At 41.1% G+C, this 15,549-nt stretch overlaps 1 pseudogene across 1 annotated transcript in view; it reads left to right on the top strand.

Annotated features, from left to right (window-relative positions):
- Nucleotides 1-15,549, top strand: part of LOC146805717 (suppressor of tumorigenicity 14 protein homolog) — a 402,115-nt pseudogene that overhangs the window by 281,646 nt on the left and 104,920 nt on the right. Inside the window, exons 12-14 of the transcript XR_014967890.1 lie at nt 1,454-1,561; nt 2,702-2,806; nt 4,758-4,799. The product of XR_014967890.1 is annotated as a suppressor of tumorigenicity 14 protein homolog (transcript). The remainder of the gene's footprint in view (nt 1-1,453; nt 1,562-2,701; nt 2,807-4,757; nt 4,800-15,549) is intronic.

Below are 15,549 nucleotides of genomic sequence, written 5' to 3'. Positions count from 1 at the left end.
GGGGTGGAGTAGCCAAACTGGTCTTAAAAGAGGGAATGACAGTCAGGACAGGACACAGGCTCATCTCCACTTCCTGCACACCAGCCAGACAGGAGCCCAGGTAATTGAATTAGCAGAGGGCCTGGAAGGAGAGGGTTTGGGAAAGTTAGCCACACCAGTGGGTTGGCTTAGCCAGACCTTAAACTGCAGGAGAGAGTTTCTCTATTTTGGTTTAAGTCAAACATTGCTTTCTGGGACAAGAATATTTTGGAGGAAGCTGTCATACGTCTCGGTGTCACACCATACTTTATTGGTCAGGGGTGCCCCTTGCCTGTCATCCAAGAACACTGGATAAATATAGGAGAGCTGCCCAGCAACTCATAACCCTGCCTGGAAGAAACAAGAAGAAGCTGGACTGCCCTGTTGAACCCCTGGCCTGCACCAATAGGACTGCACTCTGAAGGACTGCAGCTTCTGCACACTTTGGGCTTCAGCAAAAGAAGGACTTTTCCTGATTCTTAAAGTTTGAGAAGTGGACTCCCTGAAAGCAACAGGTTAAAAGAGCTCCACCTGCATCCTCTCCACTCTTGACTTTTTCCCGGTCCAGCATGAGCTTTTTTTACCCTTAGAGCGTTATTTGCTTGTAAGTGCTAGTTTTACTTTCAATATTTAAAAAATCCTATCTCTGGTTACCTCCATTGGAATTTAGTCATTTCGGTGTCATTTTAATCATAACAATATTCCCTATTTGTATAAATTGGTGTTGTATTTTTATTGTGTGTTGTGTCTTACTTATGGAACATATTGGTGTTTTTAAATGCGGTACATTCCTATCTCCTGAGTTAAGCGTGCCTGCTCGCAGCCAGCTACAAAGTGTTGAGCAAGGGAATCATTTATTGAGATCTTGACTGGGCCTTATATTGCGATTCTGGCCTTATTACTAGTGGTAGGTACCTACCTACCCCTACTTATAAACCTTCTTCCAACAGTGACTAAAAAGATTCTAAAAACGCTTTTGAAAACCTGGTCTAAATTGAAGCACCTATAGAAGTGTTGGGCCTCTGTGTATATTTATCTATTATGGTGTTGCTTTTTTATTTATTGTTTCACATTGATTCGCTTATTACTGCTTACAACTTGCCACCATACTCAATATTAAAATTTTGTTCCATGTATTGACTTGATAAAACTTTGTTATGTGTTTTAATTTTTAAAAACCAATCATATTGGAGACACTAAACAAATTAAGCGTACTAACCCGATCTCGCCATCTAGATTGGTTATTTCTGGGTTGCTGGAGAGGCACCATTCCGCCAGTTACAATTTATAATTATTTTCACTATGGACCATTGTTTATGTTCCAGTCCATTACAGTCATTAATGTTAAAGATATAAAAACGTAAATTCTTTGCATAATTATCATAGGTTTTAGCTTTAGTTGATACATATTTGATACGTTTGCCATTTTTCTCAGCTTGTCCCAAGCAGTTCAAATGCATGGACGGATCATCATGCGTTCCTTTAAAAAATCAATGTGATGGATGGAAGGACTGTGCAGATGGCAGCGATGAGCGTGATTGTGGTAAGTCACAATATCCCCTGTAATCACCGGCAATATCATAAAATAATATCAACAGGTGGTCTTACTTTTTTGTAGGTGTCTGTTTGTATAAGCATGTTCCTTCCTTGTTGACTCCTTAAATTTCCCTACAACCTTTCCATTTGGTAGTAAGTATTTCCCATTTTCCAGCCACTCCCCCTTGCCCCTCCCACATTTACTACAATGCCCACAGCAGTAAGCAACGGTTCAGACCTAAGCCTGAAAGAGCACCATGCTGGTTATCTGCCTCTCACCAATACTGATGGACAGGAAGAAATGGGGAACTTGTATGGCCATAGAAGAGCTTATAAATCACTCCACAGAAGAGACCCATTGTTTTCTGGCAGTATACCACAAATGCTGTAGTGCTGCCTCCAATCTGACAGTATATTCTTGTGAGCGATCATTGTTACAATATAGTACAGGCTCACTCTACTATTTTCTACAAATAATTTGAGAATCATGAATGGGTTTATACTCTCTCTTTATTTTTCGCAACAAAACAAATGTTTTCTTTTTTGGTACCGGTCTGACATTATCCACAAAATATCATCGAAAACACCACCACCTGGGTTGTTATGATCATATGTGTAACTGAAAATGTCCTCATATAAACTCCTTGTTTGTAATAGAAATCGTTCGCATGGATAGTATTCTGTTGCTCTTGGATCTTGTTTACGCTCTTTAAAACTGCAAATAAATAAATACATTAAAAAAAATCGCAAAGACATCTTCTTGTGCAACAGAACTTTGGTTAAACATACCTTTAAGCAGACCTCAGTTTGTATAGAGTTTAGTTATTGCTGCTACTGATCTTTTATGAATTTCACAGATTACCTAAGTACTTAATAACTTCTTTTACTTATGACAGTCTTCCTTGTCATCACAATTTACCATGTTCCATTAATCATGGCTTGTGAAGTGTTGCTCTGTCAACTTAAGCTGTAGCTTGAGTTAACCAATTCTGCCCTTAGTGTGATATTTAAAGATATTCGTATCTTGTCATCAAATTGTCTTTGTATTTTAGTAAGGCTTTGTGCACTGTAGTTATTTGTGTTGAAACCTAATCTGATCAAATGTTAGGGTGTAACATAAATACATTTTACTTTTCCATATGTTCAGGTTGCAGCCCTGAGGAACTAAACTGTGGCAATGGAAAATGCAGGATACAATCAAGGATTTGTAATGGAGGTGATTGCAAGGACAGCAGTGATGAAAGTGATTGCAGTAAGAAACTAACAAGAGTTTTCAACTTACAAAGAATTTGTAACAAAGTATGCCCTTGAAATGTAACAGTGACTACCCTTCATAAACTAATACAACTGGACATATTTCTCTTCATACTTACTGTTCATATCTCTATACTGCGTCCTTGTTCCTAAAGTCGGAAGGCTATAAGACTCTCTCATCATCCCCAACCTCTCCACCACAAAGGAATTCACCACTCTGATCATCCCCAACCTCTCCACCACAAAGTGATTCACCCCACTACACATTAGAGTCTCCTCCTTCTTTCTGAGTTCCGCAAGAAGCTGAAGACATGGCTTTTTGAATAACCGTATGCAAGGATAGGCATACACACCTGCTAAGCGTCAGATACCCTTACTGGTGATAGTGCACTTTACAAATAAACTTAACATAACATAACACAAGACTCCCAACACATCTTTACCTAACTACTTTTAGTTCTGCCTTTGGAGTATGAAATAAAAAATACTTTAAAAAGCAGAAGTGTTAACAAGACAAAAACAGAAATCAAGATTAATCAAATCTAAAGAGAACCTAGAAGACTTGACAGAGATGCTCAATAATTTTGAATACTAAAACACATCAAAGCAATCCGTGTTTCAATGTTGTTAAAATTCATGATGGAAGCCAATATTTGAAGATACAAGAAAGATGCCACTGATGTAATAAGCTCTGTACAGTAGGTGACTAAAATGGCATAGAGGGAGTTTCCGTACACAAAGGCATGGATCAGTTATTCATTTTTAAAACACGAAAAACAGCATTGCAGATTAGACACAGGAGAGCAAGTGAACTAACTGGTTTTATCTCATGCGACAAATCGTTCACAGGGAATGAGCATCAATGACATCATTCTTTTTCTATCAAGTAAATCATCATAAAGGGAAACAGTTGATTCCTGTTTACAAACCAGAGAATACAAAACATAAGTTCTGGATTGTAAACTCAACAAAGCATTTGGCAACACATCAATAGAAATTTTGAACAAACCAAACAATTTTAACCATACAGTGCAAACGGGTATGAATACAGTATCTATTTTCTATCTCCAGGTTTACATACATCAGCGACTAGTCATGCTAAAAGAGAGATCAGTAGTGCAGGGTGCAAAGATAATTACAAATTTAGTGTTGCCTTTCATGCAAGGACTCATGATGAATTTGTCCGGTTTCGAGCTTGATAGGTTTGAGATCATTTGAGATTTTCCTACTAAAGGTTCAATGTAACTCAATCATAATGTCAAACCAACATCCCAGGGCATGACACATTCTGTAAATTCATTGCCTATACATCATGAAAAAGTGATATGCAGACAAGTTCATCCCCAACAAGCCTCTAGACCATCTGACTTCACATCCTCAGGAGAACAGTCTTAATTCAATTTCCACTAGCCTGAAAGTTTTCATCTTCTTCTAACCCCTGGTATAGAGAGCATGCTATATTTGTTGAGGATTGCAGTCCATTCATAGACATCCTCCCTTTCTTTCTCACTAGAAACGTAAGCACTGTCATCTGTACCTAGATATATGATGAAATCCCACTGGGCTATTTTCTTCTGTCTACTCACTGATGTCTTTCACCCACTAATCAACCCTTGAGAACACTCCCTCCTGGCAGAAAAAGAACTCAGAGGACGAATACATTTGACGCAGAGACCTGTGTTTAACCTCAAAGAAACAGGTATGAATCCTGGCTGATCCACTCAGCCTCCCATTTTAACAAGTTTGAGAATGCACAAATGGGATGGCTTATAGAGACTGGTTGCACTATGGTAGTTTGAGACTCGCGTATTAGAGCACTCTCAAAGAACACAGATGTTATTATCCGGCATTTAGGCTCCCTTTCACTAACTCTGCCTTACAACCTCCTACTTCCCACATTTCCTCTACTATGGCATCTTATTCTCATCATCTTATCTCATCATTTTCAGGTGACGAAAAGAAGCAGTCAAAAAAAAGGTTATGTGTAGTCGGTAAGAGGAGTTTCTATTTTATTTGTTGGTTGGTAATGGACTGTTATGTGTAGTCTGTAAGAGGAGTCTATTTTATTTGTTGATTGCAATGAATATTGATGATATAGCTGTGATCTAAAATGTTGTGAGAAGTCATTTAAAACCGTCACAAATGCAGTTATAGCTTTGTTTCTTTCTTGCAATCTACAATGAAAAGTTGATTGTTTTTTGGTTGATTGTTGACGCTGTTTCAGGCTTCAAGCTTTCACATTGGCACTGTTTATCAACGCCCATTCTCTATTTCTTTCATCCACTCTTAATAATGGATCTTATTCTGTCTCCTGAGCTTTCCAGGATCTTCATGATTCACATAAGAACTCAGTAGGGTTCTAGGTTTTCAATGTCCCATGCGTCTGCATTTTCTGGCCTTCATCAAGCATGGAGCACTTATTTACAGTAACCGCATTCCTTATAGTTCTCTAACAAGAGCATTGAGGTCAACACTTGAAAAATTGCAAAATGCAAAGAGTTTCACATTAGATCTAGTTGTATTATTTAATGATTATTTTCAGCCTATTTCTTGCTACACATTAAAAACAGGAACACAGCAATTTAACAGTTGGGAAAAGGTTATACCCAATTCAGAACAACAGTTTTATGGTAAATAAATCATCCAATCCAATCTGTACTAAGGAGGTAAAGATAATTCAGGAACCAGGTAGGTGTGTCCCCGAATATCGAAGCTAGAATATCCAGGTAGACATATATCGCTGGCAAAATATTTAATCAAAAATATGAAAATGTAAGTAAGTATAGATTTTTTATACCTACCTGTATCTTGATGATATTTTGGTCTTCAATATTTTGTCCCCAATATTCTTCTATATATTTACGTTCTTTGCCTCGATATTCAGGAATACAATCAACCAGATAGCGGAATATGTCATTTATGCTCTGTGTAAACTATGACAGTGTGGCTGATTAATATATTGGAGAACGGAGTAATTACTGTTGCTATGGCAGAGTACTTCATTCCCACCATGGCAAAGGTACTCCATGCGCTGTATTTAGAGATGTCCACTGCCCATATGTACATCTCTCGCATTTCAAGAACTGAAATCACAGTGGTTTCTGGAAATGCATTGCAAGTTCGACGGAATTCATTTTTTATTTTCAAAAGAAAATAAAAAATTGGTATTATCTTTTAAAAATAAAAATAAAATGACCCTCTCACCATGGGAACATTCTCCCTTGGTGTGGGGATCATTTAGAAGTTTTAACTGCCCCTTATCTCCATGTGTTTTTATTGGCAGTGACGGGCAGTGAAAACTGGCCACGTGTCCACCCACTCTAAATCGGGCAGGCGGACACATGGCCAAACCTTCATCAGCACTTACTCCATTGAACCGTTGGAGGTGTGTAGGTGGCAGAGATGGAGTAGTCACTGCTGTCTACACTCTGAAGGCTCACTGGACTACCTACAGGTTGATGTGAAGGGCCCTCCTTTGCCATTTTAATGGAGTACAATTTCCACAAACATATAAATCAGCCCCTGAGCATTTTTTCAAATGTATCTAAACTATTAAAAATTAAGAAATACTCTAATTCACACATCGCATTTTTAGGCCCTCATTTAGACCTGAAAAGGGACACTTTGCCTGCCAAGGTCTAATGCCAATCACCGCGTTGCTATTCTCTAGTCTTGGCCACTAACAGTAAGAGCACTCAATTAAATGGGCTATTGAGCTGTGATGAAAGAATTGAACAGCAGAGTAGAGGGGTAGGTGGACCTTAAGAGCGACATTCACAAAGGGCCTTCGCACTCGTGGCTGATGTCCTGCATTTGTGGCGGGACCTCTGTCCTGCAGTTACCCATTGTGGGCCCCGTCATGATTGCGGGCCACCCCGCCAAGACTGAGGGGCTTACGCCACGAATGTTGAGGCACTTTGTGAATCGGCCCTAAATGAGGTGATAGACCAAGGCTGTTCACCAATTCATACATCATTACTCTTACTATGCCAAGTTGGCCACCCAACCAATTATTTTCTTTTGGCGGAAACACTGTTGCCTTCAGGGCAAGCCTGGCTGATTTCTACTTTAAAAGATTTTTGTTTTATAAGCAATATGTGGATAGTTCCTTTTATGTAGCTGCTCTGAGTACTAAGAATTCCAAAGGCACATCAGAGGAGGTTGGCAGGAAGCCAGCCTTATTAATATGTTGTGGTACTCTTTGTCAGAGTATTGGTTTGACATTATTCAAGCCCCGGCCTTTTCTGTTAATCTGGAAATGCCATTATTTTGTACTTATAACCAGTTCTTTGACTGGAGACGTTTTATAAGACTACATTCATCATACTGTCATCATTATTGCTTCTTCCCACCCAGTCAGAAAAATGTAATTCCTTTGGAACAAAATAAAGAACAGTAACCAGCAATGTTTGGTGGAAGCAAATTTGTCATAGGAATACCTTCAGTATCACAATAAGCTAAAATTCACCTGATGTATGCCCGATTGGAGGTTGAGACTGGTCTGGCTGCTGCACTATGGACGATCTGCAGTCTTCTTGTGAGCTGGTTGGTAATCCCTGCTTACAGGGTGTTTCCATAGTTTAGTCTACTGGTGATGAGGGCTTGCGTGATTGTTTTCCTGGTGTGTCTGGTAGTCACTGAAAGATTTTCTTCAGCTTTCTTAGTGTGTAGAATTAGGCCAGGACCACTATGTTGACTTGCGCTGTCATTCCCAGTTTGTTGTCCATGATGATTCTGAGGTTTCTCGCTTGCAGATAGTGGTGGGACCAAGGTCTGTGGGCCATCAGGTGGAGTCCCATGGCGAGGCGTTCTTCCCAAAGTCTTGTCAGAGGCAATTTGAAGCAACTTGATTTAATCCAGGGGGCCAATTTTCTCATGCATGTGGTGAACTTGCTCCTAGTGTTGGGTGTTTTGTCCAAGAAGAACAGTATCTGTTGTGTGTTGTTGGCTTAAGTGAGGATGTTTAATTTGTGAGCACGTATGACATCAGCCAGCGGGGTCATGTAGATGTTGAAGAGCATTGGTTTGATTAAGGAGCCTTGCAGGTCTCTGCAAATAATATCTCAGGCCTCAGAGACATAGTGGGGCATGTTGACAGTTTGGGTACTTTCCGTGAGGAAGAGCAGATCCATTCAAGGGTGAGTCCTTGGATGCCTGCTTCATGGATTAGGATGGGGTGGGAGATGGTGATGAAAGCTACTGATAGGTCTAGAAGTATGAGGGCTGCGGTTTCCCCCATTGAGGATCATCTGGATGTCATCCGCTATTGCTATCATGGCAGTTTCTGTGCTTTGGTTGGGCCTGAATCCTGATTGTGTTGTGTCGGAAAGCTGGTGTTTGGCTAGGTGGTTGGAGAGGCACTTCTTAATGGCTTTTTTCCAGGACTTTCGCTGGAAAGAGAAGGAGGGATATGAGTCAGTATTTGGCGAGTTTGGCCAGGTCAGCTGAGGGTTTCTCTAGGATAGCATTGACAGCTTTGTGTTTCCATGATTTCGGGGAAGTGGCTGCGCTGATGGAGATGTTGAGGATAGGGGTAAAGGCCTGCATGATAGGTATTGCTTCTTTTTCAAATGCGCGGTGAAGACAGTTGTTTGCCAGGGCCCCAAAGTGATTGGTCTTTATGATTGGTGTAGTTTCCTGTGTTCTAATGGTGTCCAATATAGTCACTGTGTTGACTTCCTTTGTCACTGGGAGACTTCTGGAGAGAAGTAGATGGTCCAGTTGAAGGGGAAGTTGTTGTATATGGTGGTAAGTATGCAGCAAAAGAAGTTTGAGAGGTTGTTGCACAGGTCTTGTCATGGTTGATTTCTTTGCTGCTGCGGGAGCTGGTGTTCAGTGTGACTTGGGCATTCCTCTTGGTTTCTCGGATGAGCTTGTGGTATCTCCTCTGGGCAGTTTTGAAGGTGTATTGTTTCCACTTCCCCTTTTCTGGCTCTCCATTTCCTTTCCAGTCATGTTTTGCAGTGTCACTTGGTCATTTTGAGGTCCTCTGTGTACCTGCTGGCTTGTGTTCTGGTTTTTCCTCTGTTGTTTCATTTCATGGGGGCCAAAGTGTCGCTGCAGTTGGTGAGCCACTTGTTGAAGTTCTTGATGTTGCCAAGATGTCTGTGTGCTATGGTTTTTACTTATGTAGGGATGTAGTCCAGTCTGCCTCTGTTAGGTTGTTTCAGTGTCAATATGCTAGGCCCACATGGGTGTTTTTCTGGGTTGATGGATGTCAACAGTAAAACTGGCTTTGGCATCCTCTGTCCAGGGTACTGGTCTTGGGCTGTTGATTGCAATGTTGTTGATAGGTGTGAAGATAGGGTCTACGATGCATCCAGTGGTGTGGTGGGCTCTGTGACGCCTTGGGTGGTATAAAGCGGCAAAATGAGTGAAGTAGACGAAGAGAGAGATGAGGTGGGTGCTTCGAGGCGTTGGAGTCAGGTCCACAAGGACCTTGACTGGTCAGAGAACTGGTCGCAGTTAAGTCCAGAGGGGCCTGTGCCTACAGCTTAATGGATGGTTCACACTGCAGCAACCATTAAGTAGGTCTGGAAGGGAACTGGAGCACAGGGTTTGTGGGAGGAGGAGTGCGATGGTGGTGAAGGAGAGAAGCATGAAGGGGGAAGAGGAAGTGAGCACAGAGAGTGTGGAAAGGAGTGCAGAGAAGCTGGAGGGATTGCAAATGTCAGAAAACAAGCATTAGAAATGGAAGAAAGATGAATAAGGAGCTAGAGAAATGGCACCGAAAATTCAGAGAGTGGGAGAAATGGCACAAAGAGACAAAAAGAGAACAAGAAACAGCACAGAAAAGTCACACAGAAAATGTGAAAAGGGAAAGAGAAATGGCACAAAGAGACACAAAGAATGAAAGAAACTCCAACGAAAAGTCCACAGAGAATGAGAAAAGAGTGAGAAAATTACACTAAGAGGAAAAAAGAGTGAGAGAAAAAGGACATAAAAGTTACAGAAAGAATGTGAAAAATGGCACAAAGAGGCAAAGAGAGTGAGAGAAATGGCAAAGAACAGTCAAACACAGAGTAAGAAAAGAGAGAAATGGCACAAAAAGACAAAATGTGACAGAAATGGCAGAGAAAAGTCACAGTAAGAGTGAGAAAACAGGCACAAAGAGCGAGAAAAAAGGCACAAAGAGTGAGCAAAAAAAGCACTAAAACTTGCAATAACAGTGAGAGAAAAGGCAGAAAGAGTGTGAGAAGTGGCATAAAAGTCACACGGAGAGAAAGAGTGACTGAGGCAAGAGAGAGAGAGAGCTAGAAAGAGACAGGAGTGGCATGTGCCTCGACGTGCTGGAGCTGGGTCCGCAAGGGCCTTGACTGGTCAGAGGACTTGATGCAGGTAAGTCCATGGGGGCTGGGCCTATAGTCCTTCTTGTACTGGGACAACATTCACCAATGTAACCAAAGAATCATTCCTACATCTGGACAGAAGAGACCTTCCAACATCTCAGTTAAAAATGCACAGAGAAACCCATACTTGCACATCTCAAGTAGAGGTAATCATTCATTCTGAAAATAGATGAGTCAACCACTGCTGTAGGAGTTTTTTTTACTACACCATCAAGAAAAGGATAATAAAAAATATCCATTCGCTTTATAATCATGATTCTGGAACAAATAATTACTAGCCTGTAGACCCTTGGTCAACACATTCGATGAAAAACATGTATTTTTATTGAAATATCAATAATTACTGACAGTGTGTTTTAAAAAAACAAAATTACACATTTCATCATATCTCCCATGTTACATACAGCAGATCCTTTGCTGACGTTTTATTGACAACAGCTACAGAATGCATGTGTTACCCACGAAAGTCGTCAACGATAGAGGATCACAATTCATGTCGATGTTCTTTCAGTTTGAATCTACTCTTTCTACAGTCTAGCCCCAATAGATGGACAAATGGAAAGACTGCACCCTACATTTCAATAGAATCCTAAGAGGTGATGCATTTGACCAATGCAATACTTGACAGGATTACCTAGGTGTAGCGGAATTCACATGTAATAACACAATGCACACGTATTTGGGAAAAACTCCATTCTTCTGTTCCTATGTGTATCTTCCACATGAAATGCCTATACAAATACAAAAGTGTGCCAGACTTGCTGCTTCTGAGCAAATCCTTAAGAAACAGAATTTCCAAAAACTATGGGAATAGAACAAGCTTTGTGCAATATATATTAGGCTATTCTTTATTGTACATGTAATTAACCCAGTTGTCATGAAATTCGCCTTACCTCCAAGTTGGTTCTTTCATGTTTCTTTGCTAAACAATCTTATTGGATTCACCTGATCTTCCAACCAATCCTGCTTCGGTTATCTGTCATGGGCATGGGGAACGTAAAGTCCATAAATGATGTGATTCGCAGAGCTAGAGAGACAAGCTGGAGAATCTTTTCAATTGAAATACTACGGCTTGAGAAAAGTACTTGAGAAGATGCCTCCAATGTTCATGCCTTTCATCTGCTTATAGTCTTTTATTGTTATTTTCCTCTGAGGTTTAGGAATCACCAACATCACTTTCTCAAAGTAATGGAAGCTGTCAGTTTAACGAGTTGTGGCCACCACCAAAGCTGATGCAAATGTGAGCACTGAACAGCAGCGATACCAATGAGACACCGAATTCCCTGGCACATACTGTATTTTAGTCCACTCTTTTAAAAAAATAGATCTTTTTATTGTAAAGAAAGCATTCAAAAGAACATTGACAATGAAGAGGATAATACACTGTAGCCGCACAACATTGCCATATAAATTCAAAGCCCCCTCAGCCCGCTGAAGCCCCCCACCCACTTCTGGATATTGTACAAGGTTCCAGATGTACTCAGATGTTCTCGATACACAACATCAAAATCAGTATGTTCAATAGGGGCACATAGCCAACCTCGATAATTGTTCCATTTTCCCCAAAGTCTGGTCCATTTCTTTGGACACCCCCTGCTCCACATAAACTAATCTCTCTGCGAGCATGCACCAGTCCATATCTGTCTTACAATCATTTAGCTGCTGTGTCAGACCTCCACAACGGCGGAATATTGTGTTTATCCACCATAAATCCCAGCGTCATCCATAGTTGGTCCATTCAGGAAAGGTTAGTCTCATTCCAAACTTTCAATAATCACCACTTCGCAGTAGCCCGCATGTCGCAGTAGCCTCCATGTCACTCCTGCATATGGTGCAGTTTGGATTACCAAATCTACCCCTGCTTCCACGGACGGAATGACTTCTCAGTCACACGCACATACACACATCACGCGCTGGTGGGGCCCATAACACCAACATTCATTTCTCTCAAACTATCCGTGCCTACAGAGGGACATCAAATCCCAAACCACAGCTGTTCGCTTGGATAGAGGAAACCACTTCTACTGAATTACCCTAACAGTTCCTCCATCCGGAGGTCAATCGGATCATTTAGTTGTTATTTAGTTTAATGATGCTTTTAACTCTCAAATTAATCAATAAACATTTCGAGAAATAATCACCCGACACAGTAATTCAAATAATGATTTTCTTTATCTAATTCAAATGCAGGTTAAATCCTAATAATGCAATATTATCTTTTGTCATATTTACCTATTCTGGCTAAATGTCGTTCTCTAAGTCAGAACTGGTCCTCAGAAAATTCATCAGAGTTCGAAAGTCTCCGTCCTCTTCCTTCAGCATAAGGGTCTCTGATCATCGATTCTCCCTCAATAGCTCGGCACAAAGTGGTCTCTAGCGAAGAGCAGCAGCATAGAGTAGCGTAGAGTAGCCCCTTCCCTCTCTAGACTACTAATATTTATACTAAAATGTACATATAACAGTTACATTTTCTCATTTCCCAAGCCAACGATTGGCTGAATTCAAATATATCTCAATACATTAGGAAACATTCTCAAATTTTCTCATGTGGATGAAATCTCAAAGTAGACGTATGGGAAAGACTAATCCCAGGTCAAAATGTATCAGTTCGTTGGTAATAGGTTGAATTCGGTAGTTCACTTTTTCCATTGGCAACAATTGCTTCACGTTCAGGGACATTGGCACCTCGCCCAGGGTAGTCTTCATGGGCATGGTCTGACAGGTCACACAAGGGACACGAACGAAGTCAGTGCAGGCGCCTTTCTCCATTGTTCGAATGATGAAGTAATGTACTCTAGTTAGGTTTCAGTCGGCGGCCATCTTTTGGTAGGCCAGAATAGTCAACTTTAAGCAAACAAACACAAAATCGTAATTAATACATAGAAATGATTAAAACAGTGTTATTCCCTTACTAATACCCTTATGTGTATGCATTTATCTAGCCATATGCATCATTCAAAGCCATTAATGCTAGTTTATTTAAGCGCAAATCACATTAACACTGCTCAAGCAACATTTATCGTTTTAATATGCATACAAACTTAGTTCACTTATTAATTTTAGCCATGCAAATGCATTCCCACGTGTATTCTTTCTGTTAATAAGGTTGATTTAGTACCTTCACATCAACTATTAATTATTATAATTAATAATTAATCATTTTAATATAAACATATATAAATGGATTGGGTATATAAAAAGAAAACATTTTACCCGCTCCATCACATACACTATTCATGCATATAGCCACTGACACCCAGTATTGCTGTATTATCGGACAGCTCCAAAGCATGTGAAAAACATACCTATTTGGCCACAATTTCTATGACACAATGCAGTCTATGTTCTTCCCATCTTTTACAGAGTAGTGCATGCATAGTAACATCTATGCAAGATTTTTATTTGGACCAATCGAAATCTAGATCTAATAGCCGCCTCATGGGGGGCACCAATGCCTCAGGCCACTTGTCATCCTCTACACCCTCAGGGTCCTGCTGCAAATCCCTACAGCCAAATCAGATTATCCAGAGAGATATTGATCAGTGTATGGTAGGTGAGGGACATTACTTGCCTTGACATGTTATCAGTCAACAATTTTTCCTTCAGTGGGGATGATTCAGGGAGCTACTCCCTCTTTGACAGCGCTGTCTGTAGTACCTGCCGGATTTGCAAATAGCAATACGTTTCAATGGGCGGCAATCGTATTATTCTGCAGAGCTGCAAACTGGATTGCTCCACCCCATGTTCACAGATCTCCCACTTTGGAAAAGGCTGAGTAGATTCCACTTATCAAAGCCCCTTGGAGTATTCAATGTGCCTAGTTGTGCTTTTTCCAATGGGGCGTGGCCTGTGTAATCCTACCTCGCTAGCCCAAGGTATGACGCGTGTTGTGCCAGATGATGAGTGTGAGTGCATATGGGTTCAGGAAGGACGTGGTACGCGACCCCCATAGATAGCCTTAAGATAGCCCCCAGGTTGTGTGACTATTCCATCGGGAGATAGACCGAGTCATTGATGACAATGAGCTACACTGCCCAATAGTACTTTTGTATGTCAGACAGGGCTATTCCGCCTTGGCACCAGCCTCTCATCAATTTTTGGTGGCTATTTGCGCAGGGCCACCATCCTGGAGCAATGCACAGGTTGTACTCTCAATCACGTGCAAGTAGGACATCGCGACTGAGTAGGGTGTATTTTGAAGTGCATAGAGAAAGCGGGGTAGTGCCATCATTTTGAACAGAGCAGCCAAACCAAGAAGCGACAGGGGAAGGCACTCCAGTGTTGGATGTCTCTTCACAGGCAGGCCAGTGGGGCACCGAGTTGCGGGCATAAGAGGCATCTCGTTCTACGGTAACATACTTCCCCAGGTAACGAAACCCCTCTTTGACAATGTGGTCCACTCTTGATTCTTGCTCTGGCGATGCAGAGGCTTAGGATATTCCTGATGGCAATGGTGTTAGCCCAAATGGTCTTTCCTTGTGAGCAATATTTATTGTCAGCCTCAAACAGAATGTTGTCTTTTCAAGTAAGAGCAAAAGGAACAAATGATGGATGGAATGCGGAACAATACAAACATTCACCCCCAGTCACAAAGATCTGGGTTTAGTCCATCATTGTTTTGCTCACCATGCCACCCCAGTTTGGACCCAGCGATATGCAAATCAGTCTTGACCCTGTTCCTCATGGGAACAGTCCAGTCCATACTGCCAAGCCAGGTCCTCCCTGGACTGGAAACAAGCATTCTGGGACCTGTTTCGGGGCATCATCTGTCATCAGCCAGGCTAGCTTGAATCCAGTGACGCAGTGACCCATGTCTAGGCATACCTTCCCACAACATAAGCAAAAGGAACAAATGATGAACGGAATGCTGAACAATGCAAACATTCACCCCCAGTCACAAAGATCTGTGCTTAATCCATTGTTCTTTTGCTCACCACACCACTCCAGTTTGGACCCAGCCAAATGCAAATCAGTCTTGACCCTGTTCCTCTTGGGAACAGTCTAGCCCTAATTGTCAGGCCAGGTCCTTCCTGAACCGGAAACAAGCATTCTGGGACCGGTTTCAGGGCATCAGCCCTCATCAGTCAGGATTGCTTGAATCCATTGGCAAAGTTCGGTGCAAAGGTTTGGGCATGTTCCTGGTTGAAAATCATAAATTAGGATGCGATATTCTAGAAAATCACAAAAATTGGAAGTCACATTTGCTTAAAGAATTTTTGAACAGCCAAGGAAAATGCACTGATTTAGATTTGTATTAAGATATTATAAATATTTTGCCAAATGTGTTCAAAGAATTTATTTGCCACTTTAAGAGCATCGCCCGAGAAAAAAAGACTTTGATGATTTAACACTTGTACAACCTTTTCAGTCAATTAATGTTCGATATAATTAT

This window comes from Triturus cristatus, chromosome 8 (genome assembly GCF_964204655.1).
Source record: "Triturus cristatus chromosome 8, aTriCri1.1, whole genome shotgun sequence".
NCBI classification, from domain to species: domain Eukaryota; kingdom Metazoa; phylum Chordata; class Amphibia; order Caudata; family Salamandridae; genus Triturus; species Triturus cristatus.
Note: the sequence above shows the minus strand (reverse complement) of the source record. Positions and strands in the feature narration are given on the sequence as shown.